The sequence below is a fragment of the Cicer arietinum genome, chromosome 3 (genome assembly GCF_000331145.2).
Source record: "Cicer arietinum cultivar CDC Frontier isolate Library 1 chromosome 3, Cicar.CDCFrontier_v2.0, whole genome shotgun sequence".
Classification (NCBI taxonomy): Eukaryota; Viridiplantae; Streptophyta; class Magnoliopsida; order Fabales; family Fabaceae; genus Cicer; species Cicer arietinum.
Genome location: NC_021162.2, coordinates 19,653,479 through 19,666,697, shown reverse-complemented (window position 1 = coordinate 19,666,697; position 13,219 = coordinate 19,653,479).

Sequence of the window (13,219 nt, the reverse complement as noted above, 5' to 3'; positions counted from 1 at the left end):
ACCTAGAAGTTGAACAACTTGATGTGAAAACTGCATTCCTTCATGGTGATTTGGAGGAAGAGATCTATATGGAGCAACAGAGGGTTTCGAAGTCAAAGGTAAAGAGCAACTTGTGTGTAAATTGAAGAAAAGTTTGTATGGGCTCAAGCAAGCACCTCGACAATGGTACACGAAATTTGATTCTTTCACGGAGAAACATGGGTATGGTAAAACTACTTCTGACCATTGTGTGTTTATCAAGAAATTCTCTGACGGTGATTATATTATTCTCTTATTATATGTGGACGATATGTTGATTGTTGGTCATGACACTAAGAAGATTCAATCTTTAAAGAAAGATTTGAACAAGTCTTTTGCAATGAAAGACTTAGGTCCTGCAAAGCAAATTTTGGGTATGAGAATTACTCATGACAGGAAGAATAATAAATTGTGATTGTCTCAACACAATTATATTGAGAAGGTGTTAGAGAGGTTTAACATGAGCAATTGCAAATATGTTAGTACTCCACTTGCTACTCATTTTAAATTGAATTCTGATAAATATCCTACAAGTGAGAAAGACAAAGAAGAGATGAAGAAGGTTCCTTATGCATCCGCAGTTGGCAGTTTGATGTATGCTATGATATGCACAAGGCCATATATTGCTCATGCAGTTGGAGTTGTTAGTCGATTTCTCTCTAATCCTGGTAAAGATCATTGGCAAGCAGTGAAGTGGATTCTCAGATACCTCAGAGGCACTTCCAAAGTGTGTTTATGCTATGGAGGTGGTGAACTTGTGTTGGATGGCTACACAGATGTAGATATGGTAAGTGATCTTGATTCTAGAAAATCTACTTCTGGTTATATGATGACTTTTGCAGGGGGAGCTGTGTCTTGGCAATCAAGACAACAAAAGTGTGTTGCTTTATCCACTACTGAAGCTGAGTACATTGCAGCAACTGAAGCTTCCAAAGAACTCTTGTGGGTGAAGAAATTCCTACATGAGTTAGGCCTCAAGCAAGATAAGTTTGTGTTATTCTGTAACAGTCAAAGTGCGATCCATCTCAGCAAGAATTTGACTTTTCATGCAAAGTTGAAGCATATTGAAGTGTGGTATCATTGGATACGAGATGCACTGGAAATGAAGTCATTTTTAATTGAGAAGATTCATATTGATGACAATGGTTCATATATGATGACGAAGACCTTGCCTATGTCGAAGATGATATGCTGTAGGAAGAAAACTGACATGGTTGAGCAGTACCTTCCCACTTGAGTCGTGAGGGGAGATTTGTTGGGTGGTTCACTCCCCAAGTGGAACCCACTAGTTTTATTAGTATTAGTATTATTATTAATGAAATAAAAGAAAGAAAAAAAAAGGTATTATTGGGCTAGGCCCACGTGAAGGAAATAAAAGGGATTTAGAAATCCTTAGAATTAGTAGAACGGAAGAGAACGACTGCCAGAGAAGAAAAATAAGGGTTTGGTTCTAGTGGTGGTAACAGGTGTGTAGCAAACTTGCTCCGTTTGATCTACAAATTTAGTATGTTATTTCTACCACTGAGTTTGTTATTTTAATATACAGTTTGAGTAGTTTTCTCGTCTCTGAGAGTAACTTTGGCATACCCACTTTAGTGGAAGGTTGTTATAAGGTTGTTATTGTTGATTGATGTTTCCTATTGTTATTAGGAATACTCTGGTGTACCCATTAATTATTATAGTGGAAGTTTTACTATACTAGGTCCTGTGATTTTTATTCTCTCAATTTGAGGGAATTTTTCCACGTTAAAAATTGAGTTTGTCTCCTATTTAATTTTCTACCAATTATTTTTGCTCTGTAATTGTATTTTCTGTTTGGCCATTTATCTGCACACGTAGAGGGGAAAATATTCCGCATTATTGAGATAGTTATCGCTAATTATCTCTGGTTTTTTCCAACACATGTAAACTTCTATTTTACGATGTTGGTTGCTCTTGGCCACTCTTAAATTGATCTTATCATCTATTGCTTCATCAACTTTGTATATCGTGAGCACAAATAATAAAATTAAGAAAAAAAATTATCTATAAAAAAGGTACACTTCTTAAGGTTGGCAGCCTATTTCTCTTTTCTAAATACACTCAAAGCAAAATTTAAAAAGCCTATTTCTCTTTTCTAAGTATACTCGAAGAAAAATTTAAATGAATAACATGCTCATCAAAATAAACTATAAATAAGTATGTGATTAAATACAAAACAAATAAGTTACCTATAAATGCATTCAAAACACGATTAATTATGTGCATAAAAGTATTGGGAAAGCAGTTTTACATTCATCATATTCTTTTATGTACTTTTGATAATATTCACTCATTTAATCAATATTTTGCATAAACAGAGGAACTGACTCGAAAGGACTATGAAGGATAGGAGAATTGGTAGGCTGATAGGAAAGCACTTTATCTCTGTGGTAGTGGAGGTTGAAGGTGCAAACACGAGAATAAGAGTTGAATTGTGTTTGACAAAGTTGATAATTTTTTATTAATTTGACGAAAGATGGTTGATTTTTATGAATTACTTGGAGTAGAAGCAACCAAATTTATAGGCAACAAATAACCAAAGTATAAATAATTTGACACATAGCTTTATCTTGGTTCACCATTAATTTGGCTACATCTAGTCCCCTTATTCATAAGGCTTTAACCCACTAATTCAAATATGTTGAATTACAAAACACATAATCCTCCAAATCAGTCTTCCCAAACAGCCTGACAACCCCAGACTTTTGAAAAACTAACCACTTTGACCCTATAAGCCAAGTCTTCTCCTAACAACCTGACAACCCCAGATCGAAGAAGTAATTAAACCACTATCGGGTTGGATACAAAAGATTAGAACTTGAGTAGTTGCTTCTAACAAAGCTGATAATAATAATAACTCTCACACTCTAAGAAAAGAACTATCATAAAATATTTCTACCCTGAATAAGTGTTTCTCTCTTTGAACTCTAAGTTGAATTCATAATTTTGAGCTTGAGTTCTTCTACCCTTTCCTGATTTTTGATGCTTTTCTCCTGCAGACTTGAGTTTCTATTTATAGTGAAAATTTGGGGTTCAATTCAGTCATTGTTTAATTCTGAATTGTATCTTGTTCAAATTTAGTTTGTAAATTCTTCAAATTGATTCTATTTCTATTTTGTTTTTATTGAGTTTGTAAACTCTTCAGATTGATTTTGTTTTATTTCAGATTGCATTTATAAATTCTTCGAATTGATTATGTTCATATTTTGTTGTAGATAAATCTTGATCAAATATTCTTCAAATCTTGACTATATCTTATTTTCAACTTGGTCAAATATTATAAATATGAATCAAATCTTATTTTAGATTTTCATCAATTATAAATTTGAATAAAATCTTATTTTAGATTTTCTTCAATTATAAATTTAAATCAAATCTTATTTTAAATTTTTTTCAATTACAAATTTGAATCAAATCTTATTTTAGATTTTCTTCAAAAACATGAATCTTCTTTCATACTCTTTGAAGTCAAATATATTGTTGTCATAAAATACTTTTGTTAACATCACAATTCTAAATGTAAAACCAACTTGGTTCCAACAAAGGTGGTACCTGCAAGCACTCTACCGCTGAAGTCAATATAAGATTGAGTGGGATTGCTGGTTTAGGATAGATTATGTGTACCTTGGTTATGCATGTATAATGTTATATATAATGTGGTGTCAGGTCTTACTGGCAAAGTAACATCTGCATCTTCGGATGATGTTGCGACATGATTCCCTCGTCGTGTCTCCTTTTGTTGTTAGGTTAGGGTCGATCAATAAAGGTATGTCTCCACTTATGCTGAAGCATATGATATTTAGGTTTGCAGATGTTATTTATGAAGAGTTGGATTAATCTGGAAGAGTTTCCCTCAAGTCGTTGTTCCATGTAAAGGAGCAATGACTTTGTTTTCGAGCTTGCTATTTGATCATCGTTGTCAATGAGTTTTAGATGATTTAGATGTTTCAATATAGGTTGAATCTCGTCGACAATACTTGTCTCGAACCATAAGTGTGTATAACAAAAATGACACAAGAAATAGGGGTTTGAATTGTAGTTTTAAAAACTTTTTACGTGACTTTATTAAAGTAAATGAGGTAGAGTCAGTGAAAGAAAAAAGAGCAAAGAAATACAATGATTTATCCTGGTTCACCACTATAAGACCCTGAATTTTCTAAACTTTAATTTATGCAATTTTAATGTATTTTGTGTTGAATTGCTTAGGCCTTTAGCCCAATTTTTATTTTATGAATTAAGTACTAACAATATATTTTGTTAGAGTTAGTAATTTGTTTAAAATATAAGTATATATATATATTTTTTTTTGAGAACCAATTAAAATTATTTATTAGAGTATAATTTAATTAAGTTAAAAATTTATTTCCGATCAAAATTTTAAAGTGTCACTTGTTGTTGATAAATTCATTTGTCAATTGAGTTGCGACGAAAGTAGATATTTTTTTATTAAATTAGATTGAAAAGTGAGTGATATATTATTCTCAATAAAATTCATAACATGTAGCAACACGTATTATCACTCAAGAATGCATCATCACGTCAATATTAATCATCACATATTCACACATCAATCATACATAAATCTCACATACAAGGTTTCTATCTGCAAACTAAAAATTTGGAATGAACTATTACCTTAATTATAGATTTTTCAACATTTATCACTACCACAATCAAACACAGCGAAATATCTCGTTCGTGACGACACATTCAATCAAATAGTATTTGACTTAGTCAAATTAATCTCTAAAACTTTAACTACCTTACAAACATTTTCTTACTCCTAACCCCTATTTTACTAAAAGAGTTTACAATGAGTAAGGACTAATAATATTATTAACCACTTGCAACCTATAAAACATATTTTTAGAAATTAACATCCTTTAATTTTTCACTGAATTCACTAACAATTTTTTGAAATGTTTGAAATTATTTTTCTCAAAATTTTTCACACAACCACAAATTTTTCTCAAATTTGCCATAACTCATATTTTTTCTAAAATGGCCAAGGTTTCAAAATCAAGAATTTAATCACAAAATTTTGAAACCTCATTGTTCCAAAATCAATTTTAAGAACAATAAACTCACAATTTTTTTTCTCTAAAATATTAACTTTGGTTAGGCTACTACCATTTGAAAGGAAAGGAAAACTAATCTTCTAAATCTTATAACAATAACAACAACAGTGGCTTCATCAAGTGAAATTTATTTATTTTAATTAAACTATGTCTTTAATATCATCTATCTCACGACCTCATCATTGAAGGGAGAGTATATATATATATATATAACTTGAACTTAAAGTATATTCACAAAAGGTACCAAATCAGAGAAAACGGAAAATGAAACCAAACTTCAAACTCAATAAAATTGGAAAGGATGATTGAAACTCAATAAAAATGAAACCAAATTTCTTTTCTAACCATTACTAAGAAAATCATCATCAACAACAACATTTGTGATGATTGTATCTATAACATAGATTGACAGTTGACTTTTGTTTGGTGGGTCTATGTTCCATTTTTTTGACGTGACCATGGGGGGATAACATTCTTGGAGCAGTACTTATGTGCAGATGTATGTCGAGAATACCACAGGGGTGTGAGCGATGTCTGATAGGTCTCATAGTCCCGATGTATTTTCTATTTGTATACTTGGGATTATTGTCTAAAAAAAAAAGCATCTTAGGTTGTTGGTATTATATATGATGTAATTATTTATGACTCTTGTTGTTTTGTGTTATGACTCATGATTTTATTAAGTTGCTTAAAATAATGCACTCGCACTGTTAAAAATCGGAGTGTTACAACCACCGGCACAATAGCTACGTCCAGTGCCTTCAACCTGAAGGATTTAATCCACTAGTTTATCATCAAATCATACTTACACTTGAACACCTACTAGTCACACTAATTGTGTTTAATCTTCTCAACCTTCTAGCTTAGTACAATCATGTTGTTGATAAAAGCAGCCGCTATTGGGTTAGGTTACAATGAAAAAGTTTTGGGTTTTTTATGAATTAGCTCTCGTAGAGAGTATTTACAAATTTTTACTTCGGAAGTTCTCTTAGCACTAATGTGAAATAGAATGATATTGGGCAAACGCGCATATGTGATTGTCGCTTGTTGCTTGTATGTTGTGTGTCTAGTTGAGAAAGACATGTTGTTTATAAAGTACAATTAGAATTTCTGGCCATTATCTTGATTGCAAGAAATCAACATAAACCATGAATTTTTGTATCGTATCTTTGTGGAATTGATTTGTCAAAGAAACTTTCCAAAAATTGATCTTGTAATGATTTGGTGTATCTGTTTAAAACATTTGGGAAGTAGAGGGTACGATGATCAAAGCATGTCTTAAGATCTTCATACAAGTAGCTAATTCGGGATTTGTGTCAGAGGATATGCAACTGCTTTGTCTTCTTTGTAGTGCTGACTTTATCACAATGTTGACTTTTTCATAGAATACATAAAATTTTAGAGTCAGAAGATCAAATGCTTGATGTGATTATCATAAGAAGAAGTAGTTACTAGCTTGTCATGCTTGTTAGAGGCAGAATATATATTGTCACACTTATCAGAGGCAGATAAACTACGACATTGCTTTGCGTTTTCGGAGCCACTGGTACGCAATGTTGTTTTGTGTATCTTTGTCTTCGTCCAGTATTAAGAGGACACACTAAGAGCCAACTAAATAAACATTTGATTTCGAACTTGGTCATTTAATCACATTGTTAGAGCATTAAATTGTTCCCACAAATGATTTTATTATCATCAAAACAAGTGAGAGATATTTCTTCAAATTAACTTGGTTCCAACAATATCCCCTTTTTGAAGATGACAAACATCTATTTTTGTGAACAATTATTTTTTCAAGATAAAGAAAAAAAAGAGATAAAAGAGTAATAACACGTTACAACAAAGCTCCCCTTTAGAATATGCATGTTCAATTCATAAAATAAAATATATTTTAATAGAGTATTCATATATATTTAAGACAGAAGTTCACAAAAGGAAATTTAATAACATGAATATAATATAGTACAAGAAAAATAAAAACTAGTGTAAAACTAAAATACTTTAAAGTTATCACAACATCATTCAGGTATCAAGGTAAGGTTTAAGTTTTTCTTGATGAAGTCAAACCTATCTTCAAGTAGTGGTTTGTGAATATGTCGATCCATTGGTGTTCAATGTCTACAAACTGAATGTTTAGTACCCCTTTTTGAACAAAATCCCTAATGAAGTGGTGTTTGATCTCTATGTGTTTAGCTCTAGAATGTAAGATAAAGTTTTTGGTTAAAAAAATGACACAAGTGTTATCATAGTAGATGGGAATGTTGGATTCTAGGATTTTGTAGTCTTCAAGTTGATGTTTCATTCAAAGTAGTTGAGAACTGCAACCAGCTGCTGAAATGTACTCAACTTCAGTTGTTGACATTGCAATTGTGTTTTATCTCTTACTTGACCAAAATATTAAGTTGTCACCTAAAAATATGCAGTTGCCACTAGTGCTCTTTCTCTCAAGTTTATCTCCAACATAAAATCAGAATCTCAGTATCCACTAAGTTTGTACTTATGAGATTTCTTGTAGAACAAAGTAAGGTTGGTAGTGCATTTTAGGTATCTAAGGATTCTCTTTACAACAGTTAAATGTGATTCCCTAGGGTCAGCTTGAAATCTTGCACATTCACATACACTAAACATGATGTCAGGTCTGGAAGCGGTAAGCTAAAGTAAGGATACTAGCATTCTTCTATAGGTTTTTTGGTCAACTTTTTCGCATGAATCCTCTTTTTCAAGTGAACAAGTAGGGTGCATTTGTGTAGCCATAGGTTTGGAATCACTCATCTTAAACTTCTGAAAAAGCTCTTTTGTATATTTAGTTTGATGAATGTATATACCTTTTTGACTTTTCTGAATTTGTATCCCTAAGAAGAACTTAAGGTCTCCCAACATACTAATTTGAAATTCAAGCTACATCAATTTAAAAAATTCTTAACAAAGAGTGCCATTAGTAGATCCAAAAATAATGTCATCAACATAAATTTGAATAATAAGAATGTTATCTCCTATTGATTTTCTAAAAGTATATTATCTACTTGTCATCTTTCAAATTATTTTTAAGCAAGAAATTACTAAGTCTATCATACCACTCCCCAGGTGCTTGTTTTAGACCATACAAAGACTTCCTAAGTTTAAAAACATGATTTGGAAATTCAGAACTCTCAAAACCTGGGGGTTGCAGCAAAAGAAAGTAGGATACAAATAGCTTCTAACTTGCCACTAGAGCAAATGTATCAGTGTAATCAATGTCTCTTACTTGACCACTTCACCTTTTTCGTTTAGCTTGTTTTTGAAAATCCACTTGGTTCCAATAATGTTTTTCTCTGGTCTAGGTACTAGATCCCAAATATCATTCCTCTCAAATTCATTTAACTCTTCTTGCATTGCAAGAATTCATCCATCATTTGTCAATGCTTCATTAATAGAGGTAGACTCAATTGATGAGAGTAAGCCAAACAATTTGGTATCTTTAAGTGATGATCTGGTCCTCAAAGGACCACTTGCACTTCCAATGATTAGAGTTTTAAGATGAGATAACTGATACTTCCATCCAGATCTTTCTTTTGACTTATCTTGACTATTTCTAACTTGATCAAATTCATCCTTTGAAGATTTGTCATATTCTTCTGATTTGCTTGTATCTTATGATTTTTTAAGTTCTTATGATTTGCTTGTATCTTATGATTTTTCAAGTTCTTATGATTTGCTTGCATCTACTTCCTCTGGTTCCGATAAACTTGCACTATCATCATCTTGTTTTGACCTTTCAAGGTCAAACTGTTTGTCATCAAATTTTACATGTATTGATTCTTCCACAATATGAGTTTCCCTACTAAATACTCTATAAGCCATGGATCTTTCAGAGTATCCAATGAAGGTACACTTTTGAGATCTAGAATCAAATTTACCTAGGTTATCCTTAGTGTTTAACATAAAAAAGTACAACCAAATTATTTAAAATTGGGTCCTGGTTTGTTAGTCTCGAAAGGTTTCTTGTCTTTCCTTGTATTTAATATGAGACAATATATTTTGGAGTGACCTTTCTTAAAGCAAACAATACACAAAATATCAAAGGGAATAGGTTTAGGTACATTTTCTTCAAATGTTATGCCTCTTTTACCATTTCTACTAACTCCATAAACCATAGAAGCATATTTGTTTCTTTCCATACCATTAGCAAGAAAATCTTGAAATACTTGTTCATGCTTATCAGAGTTACATGTGGTATTTTTAATTGATGTTGAACTATGATTTCTTTTTAGAGTTAGATTTTTATCCGTAAGTTCAGCAATATGAGCTTTCAAATTTGCATTCTCTATTTTAAGTTTAGTAATATCAGTTTTCAGAGTTGCATTTTCTGTTTTAAATTCAACATTTTTGATTCTTTAGAGCATTAACTTTTTTAGTTAGATTTATATTTTCTTTCATAAGTGTTTTTAGTTTTAAAGATAATTTATGATTATTATTTGAAAAATCTTATAGCAGTAACTAAATCAGATCGAGTAAAGTCAGAAAATACCTCAATTTCTTCATATGTTGATTCACTTCTAGAGTCAGAATATGTGTTGGATCCAGAGACAGAGTTTGTACGAGCCATCATAGCCAAATCTGCATGTTCGTCGTTAAAGGATTCCTTAGAATCATCCCATATAGTCATCAAACTATTCTTCTTGTATCTTGAACCTTTTCTCTGGTGTTACCCTTTCTCCATATTTGAACACTCTGACTTGATATGTCCAGGTTCATTGCATCCATAGTAGATGATGCTTTTTTGGGGTCATATTTATCATCATTCCCTCTATTTGATTTATTGGAATATCTTTAGGGAAATTTCTTCTTTCTGTTGTGCCACATCTTTTGAATTTTTCTAGATATGAAATCAATTTCCTCTTCCTATGAGTTCAAATTGTGATCATTTGAATCACTATCCTCTAATTCAAATTGTTCTTCTTCTTGGGCTCGTCTTCTGCAAGCTCAATTTCATGTCATCTGAGTTGTTGGCTTAAGGCGGTACTTATCCCCTAGGTAACGGGCTCGAATCCCACGAAAGGAAAAACTCATTATTTCCACTCGAAAAAAGGCGCCTTTTTATTCACACTCCGACCATTATCGTTAGCATCGATGCTACCTCACGATATTCTTAACCCCCCTTAACCACTCAGTAGAAATAGTAAGTTTTTGCCTTCCGTGGGATTCGAGCCCGGTACCTGGGATATAACTACCGCATCCACAAGCCCCACTACCAATTGAGTTGCTGAATGTGGTACTTATATCCCAGGTACCGGGGTCGAATTCCACGGAAGATAAAAACTCACTATTTCCACTAGGTGGTTAGGAGGGTGAGAAGATCGTGATGTAGCATCTCTAGTAACAATAATGGTCGGGGTGTTACATTGTACATCTTCTTCTGATCTCTCCATCAAACATATGTGGTCTGTTGATGTTTCCTCCAAAAGCTTCTTCACTAAATCCAGACATATTGAATCCTTGGATCTTTACTCAAACACTGTAAAGTGCTCAATCTTGAAACTGAACTTTGATGTCAATTGAAGGTTCAAACACGAGAAGAGGGAGTTGAATTGTTTGCCAAAGTTGACAACTTTTTGATAATTTATAAATAAATAAAAAACTAGTTTGATTTTTGTGACTTACTTTAGAGTAGAAGCAATCAGATTTAGAGGCATCAAACAATAAAATCATAAATAATTTGATGTGTAGATTTAACAGCCTGACAACCCTAGAATTTTAAGGAACTAACCACCTTTGCCCTACAAGCGAAGTATTCTCCTAACAACCTGACAACCCCAGATTGAAGAAGGAACTAAACCACTATCGAGTTGGATACAAAAGATTGGAACTTGAGTAGTTGCTTCTAAAAATCTAATGATAATAATAACTCTCACACTATAAGAAAAGAACACTCGAAAAATATTTCTAACTCGAACAAGTGTTTCTCTTTTTGAACTATAAGACTACTCTTTTCTACTTTTCGATAATTTTCTTCTTCAGCCTTGAGTGTCTATTGATAGTTAAAATTTGGGCTTCAATTTAGTCATTGCTTAATTCTGAATTCTATTTTGTTCAGATTGCGTTTGTAAATTCTTCAAATTGATTTTGTTTCTTTTTTGTTTAGATCGAGATTGTAAATTCTTCAAATTGATTCTTTTGTATTTTGTTCAGATTGTATTTGTATATTCTTCATATTGATTATGTTCATATTTTATTGTAGATAAATCTTGATCAAATCTTCTACAAATCTTGACCATATCTTCTTTCATACTCTTTAAACTCAAATATATTGTTATCATAAAATACTTTTGTTATCATAAAAACTCTAAGAAAAAATGAGTTTGGTTCCAACACTATGTGTTTCAACATACAAGAAATGTTGAAAATATGCATTTAAATCTTTTAAAAACCATCTTTTTGCATATGTTGGTGTGATGATTCAGATGTGTCATGAACCCCATGAAATAGAATTAAGCGCGATAGGTGGAATACGAAATTAATACATTCACAGAATTCCTACACATGCTACCTCTAGTCAGAATCTGGTTCTGATCATGCTGCCTCTAATCCAAGTTTCTCTGATCACGTTGCCTCTGGTTAGAGTCTACCTCTAGTTCAAACTCCTTGATCAAAATGCATAATTAAGTGACTACTTCCAATTAAACAAGAAATTAAGATTTTCTTTGATGGATGATTGAAGTTAATTTAACTTCTAGTTACGTATTAACATGTTGAGTTGATTAAATGGTTACATTAGATGTCTTAATGAAATGTGCATTGCATACATAATATTACATACACATTGCATTCAACAAAGTCATGACATACATGGTCAAAGTACATAGTGGAACAATTGATGATTGTTTCAGACATGAAACAATGGATAAGGAGAGAACGAATTGGAACGTCGATTTGACAGACCAACTTTATCAAGAAGTTCTCAATTAACTCGGTGACCCACGTCAAGATAATTGGGAAAACTTTTATGTACTCTAAGGAAATGAAAGAGGACATGCATATTTTCCATAGTTTAAAGAAAATATATATTTTTTCTTCATATTTTAAGAAAAAATGGATTATGACATCCTTAAGGTTAAAGAATGTTTAAAAAAATAACATTTCATATTCATGTCATATTTTTCATTACATATAAGGAAAACTATTTCTAATTGCTCTTCCTTTTTTATATAGAACTCACTGGAATTATTATCTCATCCCCTATTTTCTTATATTATAGCAAATAGAAGTGGTTGAAGTTTAAATTCCAGCACAATACTAGACTTGAATCAACTCCAATTTATTTGATTTTGCTGTAGTTTATTGTATTAAGGGAATATTGTTATGAAGTCAATTGACTAGACTTGTAAATTATTTTTTTGAATCATGAAACAAGAGTTGTACACTATATATATATTTTTTTTATGTAGTTACAAGTTATGTCGATGATGTTAATTAATGGCTTATAATGATTGCTTCTGCTTTATTAAGATGTATGAATTTATTGTCATTTTTTAGATACATGGTGATGAGCTTTACAACCTACCTCAACAATTTGACTGTACTATGCTAGAAGGTTGAAAAAACTTGAACACAATCGGTTTAACTAGTAGGTGTTCAATGAAAGTGTAATTTTGTGGTAAACTAATGGATTAAATCCTTTATGTTGAAGAAATCGAACATAACTGTCGTATTGGTGGTGAATCAAGATAAATTGTTTGTGGTATTCTATTATGTTCTTGTTCATCTGTCTCACTTTCTTTACTATAGCTTAGTCATGTTAATTTAAAAAAAAAAAAGAAACACAATTCAAGCCCCATATTTCTTGTGTTTCACGTTCTACATATAATAGATGTACCATTTCTTAAAAAAAAAAAATTGTCGATGTGCCATGGTTGGAAGGCTTGTGAGGGAAAAATATGTCAAGTTGGAGTTAGTAGGTGAGAGTAGTAGAGGAAAACTGTATTTTGATAAAAAAAAAGTTGATTTTTGTGGCTCTAAAGTTGCTTTTGGAATTATGTTTGTAGTGCTTGCAAAGTGTGCAGTCGCTTTTGTGTATTTTACGGTGATGACCCTCGTTTTCATGTCTTTGTTGAAACAAATGAGGT